Below are 22,190 nucleotides of genomic sequence, written 5' to 3'. Positions count from 1 at the left end.
CATTGACTCAGATACACACTGGTCCTGGGGATAGACTGAGGAGAAAGGTCAGTGAGAGAGTTCCATTGACTCAGATACACATTGGTCCTGGAGATAGACTGGAGGGAAAGGTCAGAGTGTCCCATTGACTCAGATACACACTGGTGCTGCGGATATACTGGGGAGAAATGTCAGAGAGAGTCCCATTGACTCAGATACACACTGGTCCGAAGGAAAGACTGGAGAGAAAGGTCAGAGAGAGTCCCATTTACACAGATAAATACTGGTCCTGGGGATAGACTGGGGAGAAATGTCAGAGAAAGTCCCATTCACTCAGATACACACTGGTCCTGGGGATAGACTGGGGAGAAAGGTCAGAGAGAGTCCCATTGACTCAGATACACACTGGTCCTGGGGATAGGCTGGGGAGAAAGGTCAGAGGGACCCATTGACTCAGATACACACTGGTCCTGGGGATAGACTGGGTAGAAAGGTCAGATAGAGTCCCATTGACTCAGTTACTCACTGGTCCTGGGGATAGACAGGGGAGAAAGGTCAGAGAGAGTCCCATTGACTCAGATACACACTGGTCCTGGGGGACTGGGGTGAAAGGTCAGAGAGAGTCCCATTGACTCAGATACACTCTGGTCCTGGGGGACTGGGGAGAAAGATCAGAGAGAGTCCCATTAACTCAGATACACTCTGGTCCTGGGCGACTGGGGAGAAAGGTCAGAGAGAGTCCCATTGACTCAATACACTCTGGTCCTGGGGAACTGGGGAGAAAGGTCAGAGAGAGTCCCATTGACTCAGATACACACTGGTCCTGGGGATAGACTGGGGAGAAAGGTCAGAGAGAGTCCCATTGACTCAGATACACACTGGTCCTGGGGGATAGACTGGGGAGAAAGGTCAGAGAGAGTCCCATTGACTCAGATAAACACTGGTCCTGGTGATAGACTGGGGAGAAAGGTCAGAGAGAGTCCCATTGACTCATATACATACTGGTCCTGGGGGACTGGGGAGAAAGGTCAGAGAGAGTCCCATTGACTCAGATACACACTGGTCCTGGGGATAGACTGGGGAGAAAGGTCAGAGAGAGTCCCATTTACTCAGATGCACACTGGTCCTGGGGATAGCCTTGGGAGAAAGGTCAGAGAGAGTCCCATTGACTCAGATACAAACTGGTCCTGGGGATAGACTGGGGAGAAAGCTAAGAGAGAGTCCCATTGACTCAGATACACACTGGTCCTGGGGATAGACTGGGGAGAAAGGTCAGAGAGTGTCCCATTGACTCAGATAAACATTGGTCCTGGGGATTGACTGGGGAGAAAGGTCAGAGAGTCCCATTGACTCAGATACACACTGGTCCAGGGGGTCTGGTGAGAAAGGTCAGAGAGAGTCCCATTGACTCAGATACACACTGGTCCTGGGAGACTGGGGAGAAAGGTCAGAGAGAGTCCCATTGACTCAGATAAACACTGGTCCTGGGGATAGACTGGGGGGAAAGGTCAGAGAGTTCCATTGACTCAGATAAACATTGGTCCTGGGGATTGACTGGGGAGAAAGGTCAGAGAGTCCCATTGACTCAGATACACACTGGTCCAAGGGGTCTGGTGAGAAAGGTCAGAGTGAGTCCCATTGACTCAGATACACACTGGTCCTGGGGGACTGGGGAGAAAGGTCAGAGAGAGTCCCATTGACTCAGATAAACACTGGTCCTGGGGGACTGGGGAGAAAGGTCAGAGAGAGTCACATTGACTCAGGTGCACACTGGTCCCGGGCGCATGGGGAGAAAGATCAGAGGGAGTCCCATTGACTCAGATACACACTGGTCCTGGGGGACTGGGGAGAAAGGTCAGAGAGAGTCCCATTGACTCAGATAAACACTGGTCCTGGGGATAGACTGGGGAGAAAGGTCAGAGAGAGCACCATTGACTCAGATACACACTGGTCCTGGGGATAGACTGGGGGGAAAGGTCAGAGAGTTACATTGACTCAGACACACACTTGTCCTGCGGATAGACTGCGGAGAAATGTCAGAGAGAGTCCCATTGACTCAGATACACACTAGTCCTGGGGGACTGGGGAGAAAGTTCAGAGAGAGTCCCATTGACTCAGATACACACTGGTCCTGGGGGATAGACTGCGGAGAAAGGTCAGAGAGAGTCCCAATGACTCAGATAAAAACTGGTCCTGGGGATAGACTGGGGAGAATGGTCAGAGAGTCCCATTGACTCAGATACACACTGGTCCTGGGGGATATACTGGGGAAAAAGATCAGAGAGAGTCCCATTGACTCAGATACACACTGGGCCTAAGGATAGACAGGGGAGAAAGGTCAGAGAGAGTCCCCTTGACTCAGATACAGACTGGTCCTGGGGATAGACTGGGGAGAAATGTCAGACAGAGTCCCATTGACTCAGATACACACTGGTCCTGGGGATAGACTGGGGAGAAAGGTCAGAGAGAGTCCCATTGACTCAGATGCACACTGGTCCTGGGGAGAGACTGGGGAGAAAGATCAGAGAGTCCCATTGACTCAGATACACACTGGTCCTGCGGATGTACTGGGGACGAAATATCAGAGAGAGTCCCTTTGACTCAGATACACACTGGTCCTGAGGATAAACTGGGGAGAAAGGTCAGAGAGAGTTCCATTGACTCAGATACACACTGGTCCTTAGGATAGACTGGAGAGAAAGGTCAGAGAGAGTCCCATTGACACAGATACATACTGGTCCTGGGGATAGACTGGGGAGAAAGGTCAGAGAGAGTCCCTTTGACTCAGATACACACTGGTCCTAAGGATAAACTGGGGAGAAAGGTCAGAGAGAGTCCCATTGACTCAGATACACACTGGTCGTGGGGGACTGGGGAGAAAGGTCAGAGAGAGTCCCATTGACTCAGATACACTCTGGTCCTGAGGGACTGGGGAGAAAGATCAGAGAGAGTCCCATTAACTCAGATACACTCTGGTCCTGGGGAACTGCGGAGAAAGGTCAGAGAGAGTCCCATTGACTCAGATACACACTGGTCCTGGGGATAGACGGGGAATAAAGGTCAGAGAGTCCCATTGACTCAGATACACACTGGTCCTGGGGAATATACTGGGGAAAAAGGTCAGAGAGAGTCCCAATTACTCAGATAAACACTGGTCCTGGGGATAGACTGGGGAAAAAGGTCAGAGAGAGTCGCATTGACTCAGATACATACTGGTCCTGGGGGACTGGGGAGAAAGGCCAGAGAGAGTCCCATTGACTCAGATCCACGCTGGTCCTGGGGATAGATTGGGGACAAAGGTCAGAGAGAGTCCCATTAACTCAGATACACACTGGTCCTGGTGATAGACCTGGGAGAAAGGTCAGAGACAGTCCCATTGATTCAGATACACACTGGTCCTGGGGGACTGGGGAGAAAGGTCAGAGAGAGCCCCATTGACTCAGATAAACACTGGTCCTGGGGATAGACTGGGGAGAAAGGTCAGAGAGAGTTCCATTGACTCAGATACACACTGGTCCTGTGGATATACAGGGGAGAAAGGTCAGAGAGAGTCCCATTGACTCAGATACACACTGGTCCTGTTGATATACGGGGGAGAAAGGTCAGAGAGAGTCCCATTGACTCAGATACACACTGGTCCTGGGGATAGACTGGGGAGGAAGGTCAGAGAGAGTCCCATTGACTCAGATACACACTGGTCCTGGGGAGAGACTGGGGGGAAAGGTCAGAGAGTCCCACTGACTCAGATACACACTGGTCCTGGGGATTGACTGGGGAGAAATGTCAGAGAGTGTCCCATTGACTCAGATACATACTGGTCCTGGGGATAGACTGGGGAGAAAGGTCAGAGAGAGTCCCATTGATTCCGATGCACACTGGTCCAGGGGAGAGACTGGGGAGAAAAGTCAGAGAGAGTCACATTGACTCAGATACACACTGGTCCTGGGGATAGAGAGGGGAGAAATGTCAGAGAGACTCCCATTCACTCAGATACACACTGGTCCTGGGGGACTGGGGTGAAAGGTCAGAGAGAGTCCCATTGACTCAGATACACACTGGTCCTGGGGATAGACTGAGGAGAAAGGTCAGTGAGAGAGTCCCATTGACTCAGATACACACTGGTCCTGGAGATAGACTGGAGGGAAAGGTCAGAGTGTCCCATTGACTCAGATACACACTGGTGCTGCGGATATACTGGGGAGAAATGTCAGAGAGAGTCCCATTGACTCAGATACACACTGGTCCGAAGGAAAGACTGGAGAGAAAGGTCAGAGAGAGTCCCATTTACACAGGTAAATACTGGTCCTGGGGATAGACTGGGGAGAAATGTCAGAGAAAGTCCCATTCACTCAGATACACACTGGTCCTGGGGTTAGACTGGGGAGAAAGGTCAGAGAGAGTCCCATTGACTCAGAAACACACTGGTCCTGGGGATAGGCTGGGGAGAAAGGTCAGAGGGACCCATTGACTCAGATACACACTGGTCCTGGGGATAGACTGGGGAGAAAGGTCAGATAGAGTCCCATTGACTCAGTTACTCACTGGTCCTGGGGATAGACAGGGGCGAAAGGTCAGAGAGAGTCCCATTGACTCAGATACACACTGGTCCTAGGGGACTGGGGTGAAAGGTCAGAGAGAGTCCCATTGACTCAGATACACTCTGGTCCTGGGGGACTGGGGAGAAAGATCAGAGAGAGTCCCATTAACTCAGATACACTCTGGTCCTGGGCGACTGGGGAGAAAGGTCAGAGAGAGTCCCATTGACTCAGATACACTCTGGTCCTGGGGGACTGGGGAGAAAGGTCAGAGAGAGTCCCATTGACTCAGATACACACTGGTCCTGGGGATAGACTGGGGAGAAAGGTCAGAGAGAGTCCCATTGACTCAGATACACACTGGTCCTGGGGGATAGACTGGGGAGAAAGGTCAGAGAGAGTCCCATTGACTCAGATAAACACTGGTCCTGGTGATAGACTGGGGAGAAAGGTCAGAGAGAGTCCCATTGACTCATATACATACTGGTCCTGGCGGACTGGGGAGAAAGGTCAGAGAGAGTCCCATTGACTCACATACACACTGGTCCTGGGGATAGACTGGGGAGAAAGTTCAGAGAGAGTCCCATTGACTCAGATGCACACTGGTCCTGGGGATAGCCTTGGGAGAAAGGTCAGAGAGAGTCCCATTGACTCAGATACACACTGGTCCTGGGGATAGACTAGGGAGAAAGGTCAGAGAGTGTCCCATTGACTCAGATAAACATTGGTCCTGGGGATTGACTGGGGAGAAAGGTCAGAGAGTCCCATTGACTCAGATACACACTGGTCCAGGGGGTCTGGTGAGAAAGGTCAGAGAGAGTCCCATTGACTCAGATACACACTGGTCCTGGGGGACTGGGGAGAAAGGTCAGAGAGAGTCCCATTGACTCAGATAAACACTGGTACTGGGGATAGACTGGGGGGAAAGGTCAGAGAGTTCCATTGACTCAGATAAACATTGGTCCTGGGGATTGACTGGGGAGAAAGGTCAGAGAGTCCCATTGACTCAGATACACATTGGTCCAAGGGGTCTGGTGAGAAAGGTCAGAGTGAGTCCCATTGACTCAGATACACACTGGTCCTGGGGGACTGGGGAGAAAGGTCAGAGAGAGTCCCATTGACTCAGATAAACACTGGTCCTGGGGGACTGGGGAGAAAGGTCAGAGAGAGTCACATTGACTCAGGTGCACACTGGTCCCGGGCGCATGGGGAGAAAGATCAGAGGGAGTCCCATTGACTCAGATACACACTGGTCCTGGGGGATTGGGGAGAAAGGTCAGAGAGAGTCCCATTGACTCAGATAAACACTGGTCCTGGGGATAGACTGGGGAGAAAGGTCAGAGAGAGCACCATTGACTCAGATACACACTGGTCCTGGGGATAGACTGGGGGGAAAGGTCAGAGAGTTCCATTGACTCAGATACACACTTCTCCTGCGGATAGACTGCGGAGAAATGTCAGAGAGAGTCCCATTGACTCAGATACACACTGGTCCTGGGGGACTGGGGAGAAAGGTCAGAGAGAGTCCCATTGACTCAGATACACACTGGTCCTGGGGGATAGACTGCGGAGAAAGTTCAGAGAGAGTCCCAATGACTCAGATAAAAACTGGTCCTGGGGATAGACTGGGGAGAATGGTCAGAGAGTCCCATTGACTCAGATACACACCGGTCCTGGGAGATATACTGGGGAAAAAAATCAGAGAGAGTCCCATTGACTCAGATAAACACTGGTCCTGGGGATAGACTGGGGAGAAAGGTCAGAGAGAGTCTCTTTGACTCAGATACATACTGGTCCTGGGGGACTGGGGAGAAAGGTCAGAGAGAGTCCCATTGATTCAGATACACACTGGTCCTGGGGATAGACTGGGGAGAAAGGTCAGAGAGGGTCCCATAGACTCAGATACACACTGGTCCTGGGGATAGACTTGGGAGAAAGGTCAGAGAGAGTCCCATTTACTCAAGTACACACTGGTCCTGGGGATAGACTGGGGAGAAAGGTAAGAGAGAGTCCCATTGACTCAGATATACACTGGGCCTGGGGATAGACTGGGGAGAAAGGTCAGAGAGTGTCCCATTGACTCAGATATACACTGGTCCTGGGGATAGACTGGGGAGAAAGGTCAGAGAGTCCCATTGACTCAGATACACACTGGTCCAGGAGGTCTGGGGAGAAAGGTCAGAGAGAGTCCCATTGACTCAGATACACACTGGTCCTGGGGGACTGGGGAGAAAGATCAGAGAGTGTCCCTTTGACACAGATTCACACTGGTCCTGGGGGACTGGGGAGAAAGATCAGAGAGAGTCCCATTGACTCAGATACACACTAGTCCTGGGGGACAGGGGAGAAAGGTCAGAGAGAGTCCCATTGATTCAGATACACACTGGTCCTGGGGATAGAGAGTGGAGAAAGGTTAGAGAGAGTCCCATTGTCTCAGATACACACTGGTCCTGGGGCTAGACTGGGGGGAAAGGTCAGAGAGTCCCACTGACTCAGATACACACTGGTCCTGGGGTTAGACTGGGTAGAAATGTCAGAGAGAGTCCCATTGACTCAGATACACACTGGGCCTAAGGATAGACAGGGGAGAAAGTTCAGAGAGAGTCCCATTGACTCAGATACAGACTGGTCCTGGGGATAGACTGGGGAGAAAGGTCAGACAGAGTCCCTTTGACTCAGATACACACTGGTCCTGGGGATAGACTGGGGAGAAAGGTCAGAGAGAGTCCCATTGACTTCTATGCACACTGGTCCAGGGGAGAGACTGGGGAGAAAGGTCAGAGAGAGTCCCATTGACTCAGATACACACTGGTCCTGGGGATGGAGAGGGGAGAAAGGTCAGAGAGAGTCCCATTGACTCAGATACACACTGGTCCTGGGGGACTGGGGAGAAAGATCAGAGAGAGTCCCATTGACTCAGATACACACTGGTCCTGGGGATAGATTGGGGAGAAAGGTCAGAGAGAGTCCCATTGGCTCAGATACACACTGGCCCTGGGGATAGACTGGAGGGAAAGGTCAGAGAGTCCCATTGACTCAGATACACACTGGTCCTGCGGATTTACTGTGGGGAAATGTCAGAGACAGTCCCTTTGACTCAGATACACACTGGTCCTAAGGATATACTGGGGAGAAAGGTCAGAGAGTGTCCCATTGACTCAGATACACACTGGTCCTTAGGATAGACTGGAGAGAAAGGTCAGAGAGAGTCCCATTGACACAGATACATACTGGTCCTGGGGATAGACTGGGGAGAAAGGTCAGAGAGAGTCCCATTGACTCAGATACACACTGGTCCTGGGGATAGACTGGGGAGAAAGGTCAGGGAGAGTCCCATTGACTCAGATACACACTGGTCCTGGGGATAGACTGGGGAGAAATGTCAGAGTGTCCCATTGACTCAGATACACACTGGTCCTGGGGATAGACTGTGGAGAAAGATCAGAGAGAATCCCATTGACTCAGTTGCACACTGGTCCTGGGGATAGACTGGGGAGAAAGGTCAGAGAGAGTCCCATTGACTCAGATACACACTGGTCCTGGGGGACTGGGGAGAAAGGTCAGAGAGAGTCCCATTGACTCAGATATACACTGGGCCTGGGGATAGACTGGGGAGAAAGGTCAGAGAGTGTCCCATTGACTCAGATATACACTGGTCCTGGGGATAGACTGGGGAGAAAGGTCAGAGAGTCCCATTGACTCAGATACACACTGGTCCAGGAGGTCTGGGGAGAAAGGTCAGAGAGAGTCCCATTGACTCAGATACACACTGGTCCTGGGGGACTGGGGAGAAAGATCAGAGAGTGTCCCTTTGACACAGATTCACACTGGTCCTGGGGGACAGGGGAGAAAGATCAGAGAGAGTCCCATTGACTCAGATACACACTAGTCCTGGGGGACAGGGGAGAAAGGTCAGAGAGAGTCCCATTGATTCAGATACACACTGGTCCTGGGGATAGAGAGTGGAGAAAGGTTAGAGAGAGTCCCATTGTCTCAGATACACACTGGTCCTGGGGCTAGACTGGGGGGAAAGGTCAGAGAGTCCCACTGACTCAGATACATACTGGTCCTGGGGATAGACTGGGTAGAAATGTCAGAGAGAGTCCCATTGACTCAGATACACACTGGGCCTAAGGATAGACAGGGGAGAAAGTTCAGAGAGAGTCCCATTGACTCAGATACAGACTGGTCCTGGGGATAGACTGGGGAGAAAGGTCAGACAGAGTCCCTTTGACTCAGATACACACTGGTCCTGGGGATAGACTGGGGAGAAAGGTCAGAGAGAGTCCCATTGACTTCTATGCACACTGGTCCAGGGGAGAGACTGGGGAGAAAGGTCAGAGAGAGTCCCATTGACTCAGATACACACTGGTCCTGGGGATGGAGAGGGGAGAAAGGTCAGAGAGAGTCCCATTGACTCAGATACACACTGGTCCTGGGGGACTGGGGAGAAAGATCAGAGAGAGTCCCATTGACTCAGATACACACTGGTCCTGGGGATAGATTGGGGAGAAAGGTCAGAGAGAGTCCCATTGGCTCAGATACACACTGGCCCTGGGGATAGACTGGAGGGAAAGGTCAGAGAGTCCCATTGACTCAGATACACACTGGTCCTGCGGATTTACTGTGGGGAAATGTCAGAGACAGTCCCTTTGACTCAGATACACACTGGTCCTAAGGATATACTGGGGAGAAAGGTCAGAGAGAGTCCCATTGACTCAGATACACACTGGTCCTTAGGATAGACTGGAGAGAAAGGTCAGAGAGAGTCCCATTGACACAGATACATACTGGTCCTGGGGATAGACTGGGGAGAAAGGTCAGAGAGAGTCCCATTGACTCAGATACACACTGGTCCTGGGGATAGACTGGGGAGAAAGGTCAGGGAGAGTCCCATTGACTCAGATACACACTGGTCCTGGGGATAGACTGGGGAGAAATGTCAGAGTGTCCCATTGACTCAGATACACACTGGTCCTGGGGATAGACTGTGGAGAAAGATCAGAGAGAATCCCATTGACTCAGTTGCACACTGGTCCTGGGGATAGACTGGGGAGAAAGGTCAGAGAGAGTCCCATTGACTCAGATACACACTGGTCCTGGGGGACTGGGGAGAAAGGTCAGAGAGAGTCCCATTGACTCAGATACACTCTGGTCCTGAGGGACTGGGGAGAAAGATCAGAAACAGTCCCATTAACTCAGATACACTCTGGTCCTGGGGAACTGGGGAGAAAGGTCAGAGAGAGTCCCATTGACTCAGATACACTCTTGAGCTGGGGGACTGGGGAGAAAGGTCAGAGAGAGTCCCATTGACTCAGATACACACTGGTCCTGGGGGATATACTGGGGAAAAAGATCAGAGAATCCCATTGACTCAGATAAACACTGGTCCTGGGGATAGACTGGGGAGAAAGGTCAGAGAGAGTCCCATTGACTCAGATACATACTGGTCCTGGGGGACTGGGGAGAAAGATCAGAGAGAGTCCCATTGACTCAGATATACACTGGTCCTGGGGATAGACTGGGGATAAAGGTCAGAGAGTGTCCCATTGACTCAGATACACACTGGGCCTGGTGATAGACCTGGGAGAAATTTCAGAGAGAGTCCCATTCATTCAGATTCACACTGGTCCTGGGGGACTGGGGAGAAAGGTCAGAGAGAGTCCCATTGACTCAGATACACACTGGTCCAGGAGGTCTGAGGAGAAAGGTCAGAGAGAGTCCCATTAACTCAGATACACACTGGTCCTGGGGGACTGGGGAGAAAGATCAGAGAGAGTCCCATTGACACAGATTCACACTGGTCCTGGGGGAATGGGGAGAAAGATCAGATAGTCCCATTGACTCAGATACACACAAGTCCTGGGGGACAGGGGAGAAAGGTCAGAGAGAGTCCCATTGACTCAGATACACACTGGTCCTGGGGATAGACTGGGGAGAAAGGTCAGAGAGAGTCCCATTGAGGGAGCAAGAGGGGGGAGAATGTGAAGAGCATGGCTGCGTGGAGATTTTAAAAGAAACAGAAGAAGCAGCCTTAGCAGCAGAGGAGCCTCTGCACAACCCAGACCTCATCCTGTTTACAGATGGTTCCTTCTTTGTTGAAAATGGTACCAGAAAAGCAGGATGGGCAGTTACAACCTGAAATGAGGTAGTGGAAAAAGGATGTTTACCCTCAGGAATGTCAGCACAACAGGCCGAGTTATGGGCCCTGTCATAAGCATGTCGAAGAGCAGAAGGACAGACAGCTAATATCTACACAGATTTGCATTATGCTTTTGGAGTCGCTCACGACTTTGGTCTGTTATGGCGGAAAAGAGGATTCCTCACTGCTGCTGGTATACCTATCCGAAATGGAAAAGAAGTCTGAGACTTACAAGAGGCCATACAATTACCTCAGGAAGTGTCCATCCTGAAGTGTGAGGCCCATACCAAGGAAAATACTGTGGAAGCACAGGGAAATGCCCTAGCCGACCAGGCAGCTAAAGATGCCGCCTCACAGGGCCGTCCCCCATTCGAACCAACATTGATGTGCAGATTGAAAGCTCTCACGACTCTGACACTAGACCTTCAAACAATGAAAGGCGAGTGCTCCCGAGAGGAAAAATGGACATGGATTGAGTCCGAAATTAATCTATGTGAAGATGGTGTCTGGAGACAAAGAGTTACCATCAAGCCAGTCGCGCCACAAGCGCTTATGCCTTTTTTAGGCCAACAGATCCACTCGTGGTTACACTTGGCCTCACAACAGATGACGCCACGGTTCCAGAAAAGCTGGTGGTGTCGGGGATTTAAAAAACATGCCCAGCTGGAAGCAGACCGCTGTGTGGTCTGCCAGAAAAATAATTCTGGACCGATCACGGTAATGCCCCAACTGAGGCCCCCTGCCCCTGTCGGACCATTCCAGCATCTGCAGGTTGATTATATATCTCTTCCTTCATGCCAAGGAGACACTAACATTCTTGTCATGGTCGACAGATTCTCTAGATGGGTAGAAGCTGTGTCAACTAAAAGAGCCACAGCCAATCACACTGCAAAGGTCTTGTGTAAGGATTAAATTCCCCGATGGGGACTCCCGAGTAGCATTGACTCAGATCAGGGAACACACTTCACAGGTGCTGTCTGCCAAGAAGTCTGTAGGTTACTGAACATTACGTGGGATTTACACTGTCCTTATCATCCACAATCATCAGGACAAGTAGAACGAATGAATCGAACTTTGAAACAACGGCTTCCCAAATATCACCAAGAAGGAACACCATGGCTCCAGGCACTACCATTAGTGCTATGTAGCATTAGGGCAAACCCAAACAGAACTACAGGTCTAAGCCCATTTGAAATTATAACAGGAAGACCCATGTCGCTTCCAGGAACTATTGATTTAAGGAAAGCTGATGAGTGACACTTTGTATCATACTGTCAGAACCTAAACAATGCTATTAGTTCTGTTTCCCGACAGGTATCGGCAGCTTGGGGTAATCCACCCGAAGGAGGACACAACATCATCCCGGGAGTCTGGGTGTATGTGAAAAAGTTGCATGAAGAACCTTTGGGTGCCAAGTTGGAGGGACCTTATCAAGTGTTATTGACCACCCAGGCAGCTGCTAATGTCCAAGGAAAGAAAGCTTGGATCCACACTTCACACGTTAAACGAGCACCCGTAACTGAAGCTGAAATCTAATAAGGCCAATTACTTTTTGGCAAAATTTATAAATTTACTGTATTACTGATTGTAGATATTCTAGGCATAGGCCTACTTCTTACTAGCCGACCATCTGCACCAAAGGGAAATATTAGTGTACTAAGGGAATTACATGTAAATACCTTTTTATATATGTCATACATTTATGCCAAACAAGGTAATATTTTTAGTTGTTGAGTATGTGCGCATATTCCTATTCACTCAAAGGGAGGGATTCCGTTGAGACCAGTTCCCTTGAATATCTCGGAAATGGCTGAGTGGATAATTAATGAAAACAAAACAGGCAAGGCATTTCAGGATACAGAAAACTGGGCACGTAAATGGAAGTCAGCAGGTTACAATCTGACTAATTTGAAGGGGGATACCAACCGTGCTGCAATAATACCAAAAGGTCCCCATTTTTTGTTATCACTAATACAACGGGAATAGGAAGACCGGGATAATCGGTCTGTCTGATTAGAAACATCAAAGGAGGCCAAAATATGGGGTATAGTAACTGCTCCCGGAATTATAATATAATCAAGCCACGGAACCGTCCAAACTGGGCCGATGTGGGAATTTTTAACGTAACGAGGATTCTGTATAAAACGGATGGAAAAGCCTCGACAGGACCTGGAGTGTTGCTGACAAAGAAACTGTTAGCATTCATTGCTTATAATGGCACCTATTGGGTGTGTGGCCGCAAGGCCTACCCTTGGCTGCACCAGAATTGAACGGGATCCTGCTATTTATCCTACATTGTGCCTTATATGTATCATATAAAGTCACTGTCGGAACATTTACACCGTCCTAAGAGAGCTATTACAGAAACAGAGAGGTTCTTTGCCATTCTGATCCCCAGGTATGGGACCACCAGACTGGCAAGGGAATCCATTAACATGGCAGTCGTTGTGGAATGGGTAGCCAATGATACCTCAGAGGCCCAAGTTAAAATCAATGTAGAAATGGTAGCAATCCGCACAGTAGCCCTGCAGAATAGACTGGCCCTTGATTACATCCTGGCTGAAAAGGGAGGTACTTGCGCCCTACTCGGAACTGAGTGTTGCACATATATCCCAGATAGCTCTGAAGAAATTGCCCACTTAGCAGAGCATATCCAAAAGGAGGTGGAAAAATTGAAGAAAACCCCATCATTCACTTTGTGGAGCAGAGCCACTGAATGGCTAGATTGAATAGGAACTTCATTGGTGGAATGTTTAATTCTATTTGTTGTAATTATTTTACCATTATATTGTTCGTTTATATTGATTAAATGTTGTTGCAATCAGGCGGCTGTAGCTGTTGTCCATCATCTGAGAAAGCTTTCACGTCCCAGCAGACCGTCTGTACGTAGCACAGGCGTATGATATGCTTCAGGGAAGGTTCTTTACTGGTTGAATTAAGATATTGATTTGGATTAAATTGGAATAAGGTTAATTAACCTACAAAAACCAGACTTCCATTCTGGCCACGATGGAACTCGGGTTGGTGTAAATTTGCGTGGAAGCTACTAGTCCGGATATGAGGCGAAACACATCAACAAATTTTAGAAGGAAACTCTATTAACATGTATGAAATTATTTTGATGAATGTTTAACCAGTGATACCTGATGTTTTATGATTCGGTTTGTGAAAGAATCAAAGGGGGGATTGATAGAGTATTCAAACAGGCTGCATTTCGACAGGTTGAGAAAACACAGACTCCAATGTCTACATGTGACTGAGCACATTGCATTAAGTCATCAATCAACTTGACATTTCAGGACCTTTGACAGTGAGTCAATTCGGGGTTAAGAATATATCAATTGAGCTAATAAGGTTAAAGAAGGCGAGTCCTATTCCATAAATTGGACCAGGTATAAGTACAGCCATTTTGACCATGTGGTCTCAGAAGGGCAAAGGCCTGGCTTAAAGCCAGGAGCTTGTTGCTGCTGCCAGAATAATGTTACGTTAAAACTGCAATCGGAGTTCGTATTTCATTGGAAATTAAGAGATCCAACACATCCCCAGCATTGATGAACTGACCACAATCGATCAGGTTCGCTGGCCAGGCCACATAGTTCGCATGCCAGACACGAGACTCCCCAAGCAAATGATCTATGCGGAGCTCCTTCATGGCAAACGAGCCAAAGGTGGGTAGTGGAATCGTTACAATAACACCCTTAAAGCCTCCCTGGTAAAGTGCGACATCACCACTGACACCTGGGAATGCTTGTCCGAAGACCGCCTTAGGGGAGAAAGTGCATCCGGGACTTCTTCGAATCTCAATGCCGAGAGCATGAAGTGGTCAACCGCAGTCAGTGGAAGGAGCGTGCGGCAAACCAGTCCCACCCACTCCTTCCCACAGCGAATGTCTGTCTCACCTGTGACAGATTCTGTGGCTCCCACATTGGACTGTTCAGCCACCAATGAACTCACTTCAGGAGTGGAAGCAAGACTTCCTCAATTCCGAGGGGCTGCCTATGATGAAATGGCAGAGCAGGCTCGAGGGGCCGTGTGGCCTTGTTCCTGCTCCTATTTCTTATGTTCTTAAATTGTGGGTGTCTGGTATGGGAGCGTGGATTTTACTTTGTATCTGCTCATCTCTGGTATGTGAATGAGGGTTTTAATCGGTGTCAGTTTCTGATACGAGACTGTGGGTTTTATCCTGCGCCTGTCAATTTCTGGTAATTTCCTGTGGGTTTCATACAGCTTCTTTCCATTCCTGATGTGTGAATGTGTGTTTTCTGCTGTATCTGTCCATCTCTTATGTAAATGTGAGCTTTGCTCTATACCTGTTATTTTCCAATACAGAAACATATAAACTTACAGCACAGAACGAGGCCACTTAGGCCCATCATAATTACGGCGGCCTACAAAGAGTCGCACGGCCCTTGGACAGCGTCCCAAAAGGTTATGTAAAACTATGAACAATAACAGAAAGGCAGAGAGCACCCAGCCCAACATGTCCGACTCACATAACTTATACTGAAACATTTTACACACCAAACGAAGCCATGTGATCTCCTGGGAGAAGCAAAAACCAGATACAAACACAGGCCAATTGAGGGAGAGAAAATCTGTGAAAATTCCTCTCCAACACATCCAGGCCATCGAAACAATTCCAGGAGAACACTCTGGTCGAGTTCGATTCCCTGCAGTCCATACCATTATATCTGCGCCGTCCAACAAGGGGTCATTCAGTCTAATCCCAATTACCAGCTCTTGGTCCGTAACTCTGCAGGTTACAGCACTTTAACTACCCATCCAGCCATCTCTTAAAAGTGGTGAGGGTTGCTGCATCGACTACCAAGTTGCAGATCCCCACAACACTGTGTAAAGAAGTGCCCCTTTAAATCCCCTCTAAACCTTCCACTTACCACCTTAAAACTATGCCCCCTCATAACAAATCCCTCCACCAATGGAAATAGACGTTTGCTATCCACTAAATCCAGGCCGTTCAATACTTTGTACACCTCAATCAGGTCTCCTCTCAACCTCCTCTGTTTCAATGAGAACAAACCCAGCATATCCAATCTGTCCTCATAACTAAGATTCTTCATTCTAAGCAGCATCCTAGTAAATCTCCTCTGCACCTCTCTAGTGCAATCACGTCCTTCCTATAATATGGCGACATGAACTGCATGCAGTACTCCAGCTGTGGCCGAACTAATGCATAATACAATTTAAACATAACCTTCCTGCTGTTATGTTCTATGCCTCGACCAATAAAGGCAATTATTCCGTATGCTTTCATCACCACCTGATCCATCTGACTAATGACTTTCAGGGATCTGTGGACCAATGGTGGAGCTTCGGAGTTGTGGCCTATTCAGTTGGAGCTCTATTGCTGAGAGAGAAGGAACTCCCTGCTGAAGCTCCGGTCTCGAAAGCCTGGAGTGAACCCTGAGACCAGCCCAGGAAGAGGAGGAGAGGGCTGGCTTACTATACATTCAACGCCAGAGGGAGAGGAGGAGAGCAGAAAATGTATCATTTATTGCTACTATAGAGAGTTGGAGCGAGGGAGAAAAGAACATCCTGAGAAAACACCATCCATGTGGAAGGAGGGAGAGCCATTTCGACAATCTTCGACAGGTGGGTGTGTTTTGGTGCATTCCCCGAAATACTTTATTGTATTGGTGGGGGGAGGAAAGAAGACCTTTCGAGGGCCAGAACATCGCGGCGTGTGTGTGTGTGGGGGGGTCTTGCTTACAGCTCGGCCCCACACACCACTGAAGCACCCCTCCCCCATTGCCTAGCCTGGGATAGCTGGAGCGACCTTGCTGAAGTAACACGAGTTACCCTATTAAACATCGTTGGGAGTGTGTGCCTGGTTGGCTCCAGCTACCCCAGTTGAAGACATCTTCTCCCCCCAACCGAAGACCATTCTACAAAGACTGTGTTTTTTGCCATCTGGGGAGTGCACCCCAAGAAACACCCACCCATCGCTGTGAGGGGAGACCTTCCTTCGCAGCTTCACTCTTTCCCACCCCCTCTCTCATTCACTCTCTCTGGATGTCTCTCCCCTCTGTCTCTGAGAGCCCTTTCCTCCTAATTGTAAAAACAATTAAGATAACTGAGCAGAGGGAGCAAGGCCCCTCCCCATTCATTAACCAAGGGAGAGGAGTGCCCCATTAAGAGCTCCCTCTGCTCAAAAAGCCAACGAGGCCAATTTAAGATCATTAATGCCTGTGTCCATGGGGTGGGTGTAGCCCTTAAAGGGACCCCGTGATGGCGACCCCATCCACGCTGGTGGCAGGGCCAGCTAGGACATATGCGCAGCGGAGTCCACATCCACGGCACCTCCTGCGCCACCTGCTGCCCTGCCACCATTCAGACTGATAATAAAAATACACGGGGTCAATGAGCATTGAGGAGTGCGTGCGGGCGATGGCCGGGGTAGTCGGCACCTCGGCCATTGTCGCAGCCTCCAAGATGTCTGGGAAGTCTGTATTCTTCCTGGGGTCGGAGCGGGCGTTGTCCCTGGCCCTCAAAAAGGGGCTCACGGTGGGCGGGACGTTCCTGCCGGTGCACCCTCTCGAGGCCACCGCGCAGAGGGTCATCATTTCAAACGTCCCGCCCTTTGTTCCCGCTGAGCTCCTCCTCCCTCACCTACACCAACTGAGGGAGGTACGGTCGGGGATCAACACCATACCGCTCGGCCTCAGGGAGAACAGCCTGCGCCATGTGTTCTCCTTCCGCCGCCAGCTTTTTGTCCGGCTGGCGCAGGAGGAGACGACGGAGGGCAATGTTAATGTGGTGCACGAGGGGACTGCCTACCGCGTCTTTTGGACGTCGGACAGCGTGCGGTGCCATGCCTGTAGGGAGGTGGGGCACGTTCGCAAGAACTGCCCCGCCACCAAGGCCGCCAAACCACCGAAGGCGACCAAGGCTTGAGCCGCCGCCACCCCTCCACCTAGTAGCATCCGCATGCCGGGAACTGTGGGTGCGCGGGCATCATCGGGGGCCTTTATTTTCACGGCCTCTGGCGGGGGTGTGGGAAAGCGTCCGATCAGAAAGAAGGCGCGGAGGAAGGCGCAATATCTCGAGGCACGTCCCCTCAGTGCGCCAGAAATATTGACCACCGCGCTCAGCCCAACCCAGTCATCGGCGAGCGCGGGGTGCCCTGAGCCCGTGCCTGAGCCATTGAACAATACTGCAGAGGGGCTCGGGCGCGGGCAAGACAAGTAAAAGGGCGTGGCGGAGCGGGAGGCCTCGGCAGAAATGGAGGTCTCCCTGCCTCCGCGAACCACCAGGAAATAAAGGAGGCGCCGCTCCAATGAGGCGGAGGGGGATCAACATCCCTCCGCGGAGGAGTCGGTGCCCACTGCGTGTCCTGCGTCCCCCACAAGTGCCCCCAAATTGCGCCGTCGACGGGAGGAATCTGTCCCCGGGGAGGGAGGGACAGTCGAGACTGCCCGGCCTCTGCCTCACGGGGATGGCGTGGAGGATCTGCCTGTCGTGGGGGGCGTGGGACCAGTGGAGGAATACGATGCTGCCGGGTCGAGCGTCCCGGGGACTGAGGCGGGCGGGGCCGAAAAAGCCGATCCTGAGCCAGCCCAGCCAATATCCAACTTCCCCCGGGTGTCGCTCGACTAGGCAGAAATACACAGTATTAACAATTTCACAGAACATCCACACGCTGGGCCGGGGGGTGGCGGCGGGGTGAGGGAAGAACAACAACCCTCCCCCATACTTTGGAGCTGGGGTATTTAGAGGACCTGGTACATTTTTTTGACCAGGTCTCTCCGCCTTCCCCGGCTCCTGGGGCAGAGTAGGAACCCCTTCCGCTGTCGCTTCCTGACACAGCACCACTTTTAAAAGAGCCTAGTGGGGACTCCTCTGCCGACGATCTTGGGGGTGGGGTCGGGGCAGAGCCAGGGTCGGATGGAGCGGCCGGGCCGTTTGCCGTACCTCGTGCGGTCGACGGGCCGGCTGCTGGCAGCGACCTCCCGGAGGGGGACGGGGACTCGGTGGGGGACCAGGGAGAAGATCTCGAGTCCATCGCCAGTGAGGCGTTGGATCTCCTCGTACCCGGCGCTGAGTCCCCCCTCATTCCTGCAAAGGAACTCCGGGACTTTTTGGTCCAGAGCCAGGGTCTTCGCAACCGAGCCCATCTGGCCCTTGAACGATGGTCCGAGCCGGGGCTGCTCGTCGCGTCCGTCCGCGCCGCCGCTAATACCATGGCCGCGGGGGGGCCCTTATCAAAGGCGCAAGGCCTTGAGCTGCGCAGGCTCAAAAGTTTCCTCGCTGGGCTGCTGAAGGAGTGGAAGTCAACAAACGACTCCACTCCCCCCGCCACAATAGGTTAGGTTGAGGTTCCACTATGCTTTTGTCATGAAGATAACCATAGCCAGCCTCAACATCAACGGCGGCAGAGAGGCACACCGCAGATTTAACAATTTCTCGCTCCTGCAGGAGGTGAAATATGCTGTGTGCTTCCTGCAAGAAACCCACACCGTTCCAGAAGACGAAGCCACGTGGCTCCTGGAATGGCAAGGAGAGGCATGAGGTGGCATGAGCCACCTCACTACCACTTCTTGTGGGGTGGCCATCATGTTGGCGCCGCATTTTCAGCCGGAGATCTTGGGGGTCGAGGAGCCCGTGCCAGGCCGCTTGCTGCACGTAACGGTTCGCCTGGGGGACGTGCCGCTCCATCTCGTGAACGTGTACGCCCCTCAGCCCGGACCGCAGGAAACGCGCTTCTTCGAAGAAGTGTCCGCTCTTCTTGGCTCCGTCGACGTCGGCGACTGCATTGTCCTCGGGGGCGATTTTAACTGGACCCTCGAGGCGAGGGACCGCTGCAGTGCCCCACAGAGCATGACGGCGATGTAGAAGTTAAGGGACCTGGTCGGGTCCTTCGACTTGGTGGACATCCGGCGAAATCTCCATCCCGACTGCAGCGCCTTTACTTGGGTGAGGTCTGGAGTAGGATGGTCCAGAGTTGACCGCCTTTACGTGTCTCGGGCGTACGTTTCCTGCGTCCCGGCGGCCTGCATGCGAACTGTGCCGTGTTCGGACCATCAGCTGGTGTGGGCGGAGCTCGCGTCGCTCCGATCGAGGACGGGGTCCGTGTAATGGCATTTTAACAACCAGCTGCTGGAGGACGTGCTATTCCAGGACTCGTTCCGTCGTTTCTGGCCGACTGGAGAAGGAAGCAGGGTGGCTTCCCCTCCTTGAGGCTATGGTGGGACGTGGGCAAGGCTCACATCCGCGTCTTCTGTCAAGAGTACGCGAGGGGGTCGACCAAGAGGCGGGCGGCCAGGGTCGGACGCCTAGAAAAAGAGGTGTTCGACCTGGAGTCCCGTCTTGGTCAAGTCGTCGAGGACCCGGCCCTGCAGATGGCGTACGAAGCGAAGAAGGCCTCATTGAAGGACCTGCAGCTCGTCGGGTCCCGAGGCGCGGTCGTGAGGTCGCGGATCCGGTTCCTGCGGGATCTGGACCGCGGCTCCCCCTTCTTCTACTCGCTGGAAAAAAGACAGAGTGTCCGTAAGCAGCTCTTGACGCTGCTGGCCGACAACGGCTCTCTCGTATCGGATCCGGAGGGTGTCAACAACAGGGCCCGTGAATATTATGGGGCTCTGTTTTCTCCGGAGCTGTCCAGCGAGGAAGCGCGTAGAGTTTTGTGGGAGGACCTGCCGAAGGTCAGCCCGGAGGGTGCCGAAAATCTGGAAGTTCCGCTAAGCCTGGTGGAGCTGACCAGCGCCCTCACCCGGCTCTCGAGCGGAAAAGCCCCGGGGCTGGACGGGCTGACTGTGAAGTTCCACAGTGCGTTCTGGGACGTCCTGGGGGGCGACGAAGCGCGGTTCCTGGGGGAAAGTCTGGCGACCGGGGAGATGCCCCTCTCTTGGCGCAGGGCAGTCATCATCCTGCTGCGTAAGAAGGGCGATGTCCGCCTCCTTAAGAAATGGCTCCCGGTCTCCCTCCTCAGCACGGACTGCAAAATCTTCACCAGGGTGATGTCTGCTCGCCTTGGCGCCGTGCTGGGCCACATGATCCACCCCAACCATTCCTACACGGTCCCAGGCCGGACAATCCACGAAAATATCCATCTGGTCCAGGACCTCATCCATCATTCCCAGGAGACTGGTCTGTCGGTCGCCTTCTTATCTCTCGACCAAGAGAAGGCGTTTGACAGGGTGGATCACGACTACCTGTTCGGGACTCTGCGCGCTTTCAGGTTCGGAATGCATTTCGTCGCCGGGATGAGACATTTGTACGCCGCCGCGGGGTGTCTGATTAAGGTTAACGGGTCCTTGATGGCGCCCCTTCGCTTTGGGAGAGGGGTGCGCCAGGGATTCCCCATGTCCGGCCAGTTATATGCCGTCTGCATGGAGCCTTTCCTGCGCCTCCTGCAGACGAGGTTGACGGGACTGGCTCTGCAAGGGCCGGGCGTGGAGGTCGTCCTCTCGGCTTATGCCAATGACGTGCTCCTCGCGGTAGAGGATCCCGCTGACCTGCGGAGGATGCGAGAGTGCCAAGAGATTTACTTGGCCGCATCCTCCACCAGAATCAACTGGGAGAAATGTTCCGGACTCCTGGTGGGTCAGTGGTGGGTGGACTCCCTGCCGGAGGAGCTCAGGCCTTTTGCCTGGAGCACGCCCATCTCCTCTATCTGGGAGTCTACCTTAGCTCCGACGAGGAAGCCTGGCCGGCGAACCGGCAAGAGCTGGAGGCCAAGGTCGCCGCTCGCCTAGGGCGCTGGACAGGACTGCTCCGAGTGCTGTCATACAGGGGTCAAGCGCTTGTCATAAACCAGCTGCTGGTCGCCATGTTGTGGTACCGGCTGGTCACTTTGACCCATCCCCCTGCGTTTGTCGCCAAGATACAGAAGAAGCTGGTGGACTTCTTCTGGAACAACAGGAAGCACTGGGTCTCTGCCGTGGTCTTGAGTCTCCCGCTTGGGGAGGGCGGTCAGTCGTTGGTGTGCGTCAGCACCCAGCTCGCGACTTTACGTTTTCAGACCCTGCAGAGATACCTTTACGTCGAGCCCCCTCCTAGGTGGCGTGCTCTGGCGACATATTTCTTCCGCCAACAGCACGGCCTCAACTACGACACGCAGCTCCTGTTTGTGAGTTTGGGGGGCGTCAGGACCGCCTTCCAGGAGCTGCCTGTCTTTTACAAGGAACTCACCAGTGTCGGAAACAAAGTCTCCACCAAGCGCAGCTCTCCACTGGCTGGAGTGGCTGCTGTCCTGCAGGAGCCGCTGCTCGGGAAAACATACCTCCACGACCGAGGTTTTAGGTGGCGGTCGGACGAGAGGGCTGTGTCTGGTGAGGTGACCAGGGTCAGGGACCTGCTCGATGGCGGAGGAGCGGGCTGGATGGCGCCAGACTCGCTGGCGCGGCGCGTAAATTCCGCCAATGTCCGCCGCGGGGCCGATGCCATCGAGTCGCTAAAAACAGCTCTGGGCATTGACTCCGTTAGGTGATTCGAGGAGGCTTAAGCACGTGGTGAGATCCCGTCTGAACTGACCCACGTCCAGACGGAATTCCTCATTGGTGCCAAACCCCGGAACC

The sequence above is a fragment of the Pristiophorus japonicus genome, unplaced genomic scaffold (genome assembly GCF_044704955.1).
Source record: "Pristiophorus japonicus isolate sPriJap1 unplaced genomic scaffold, sPriJap1.hap1 HAP1_SCAFFOLD_30, whole genome shotgun sequence".
NCBI classification, from domain to species: Eukaryota; Metazoa; Chordata; class Chondrichthyes; family Pristiophoridae; genus Pristiophorus; species Pristiophorus japonicus.
This window is presented reverse-complemented; position numbering follows the sequence as displayed.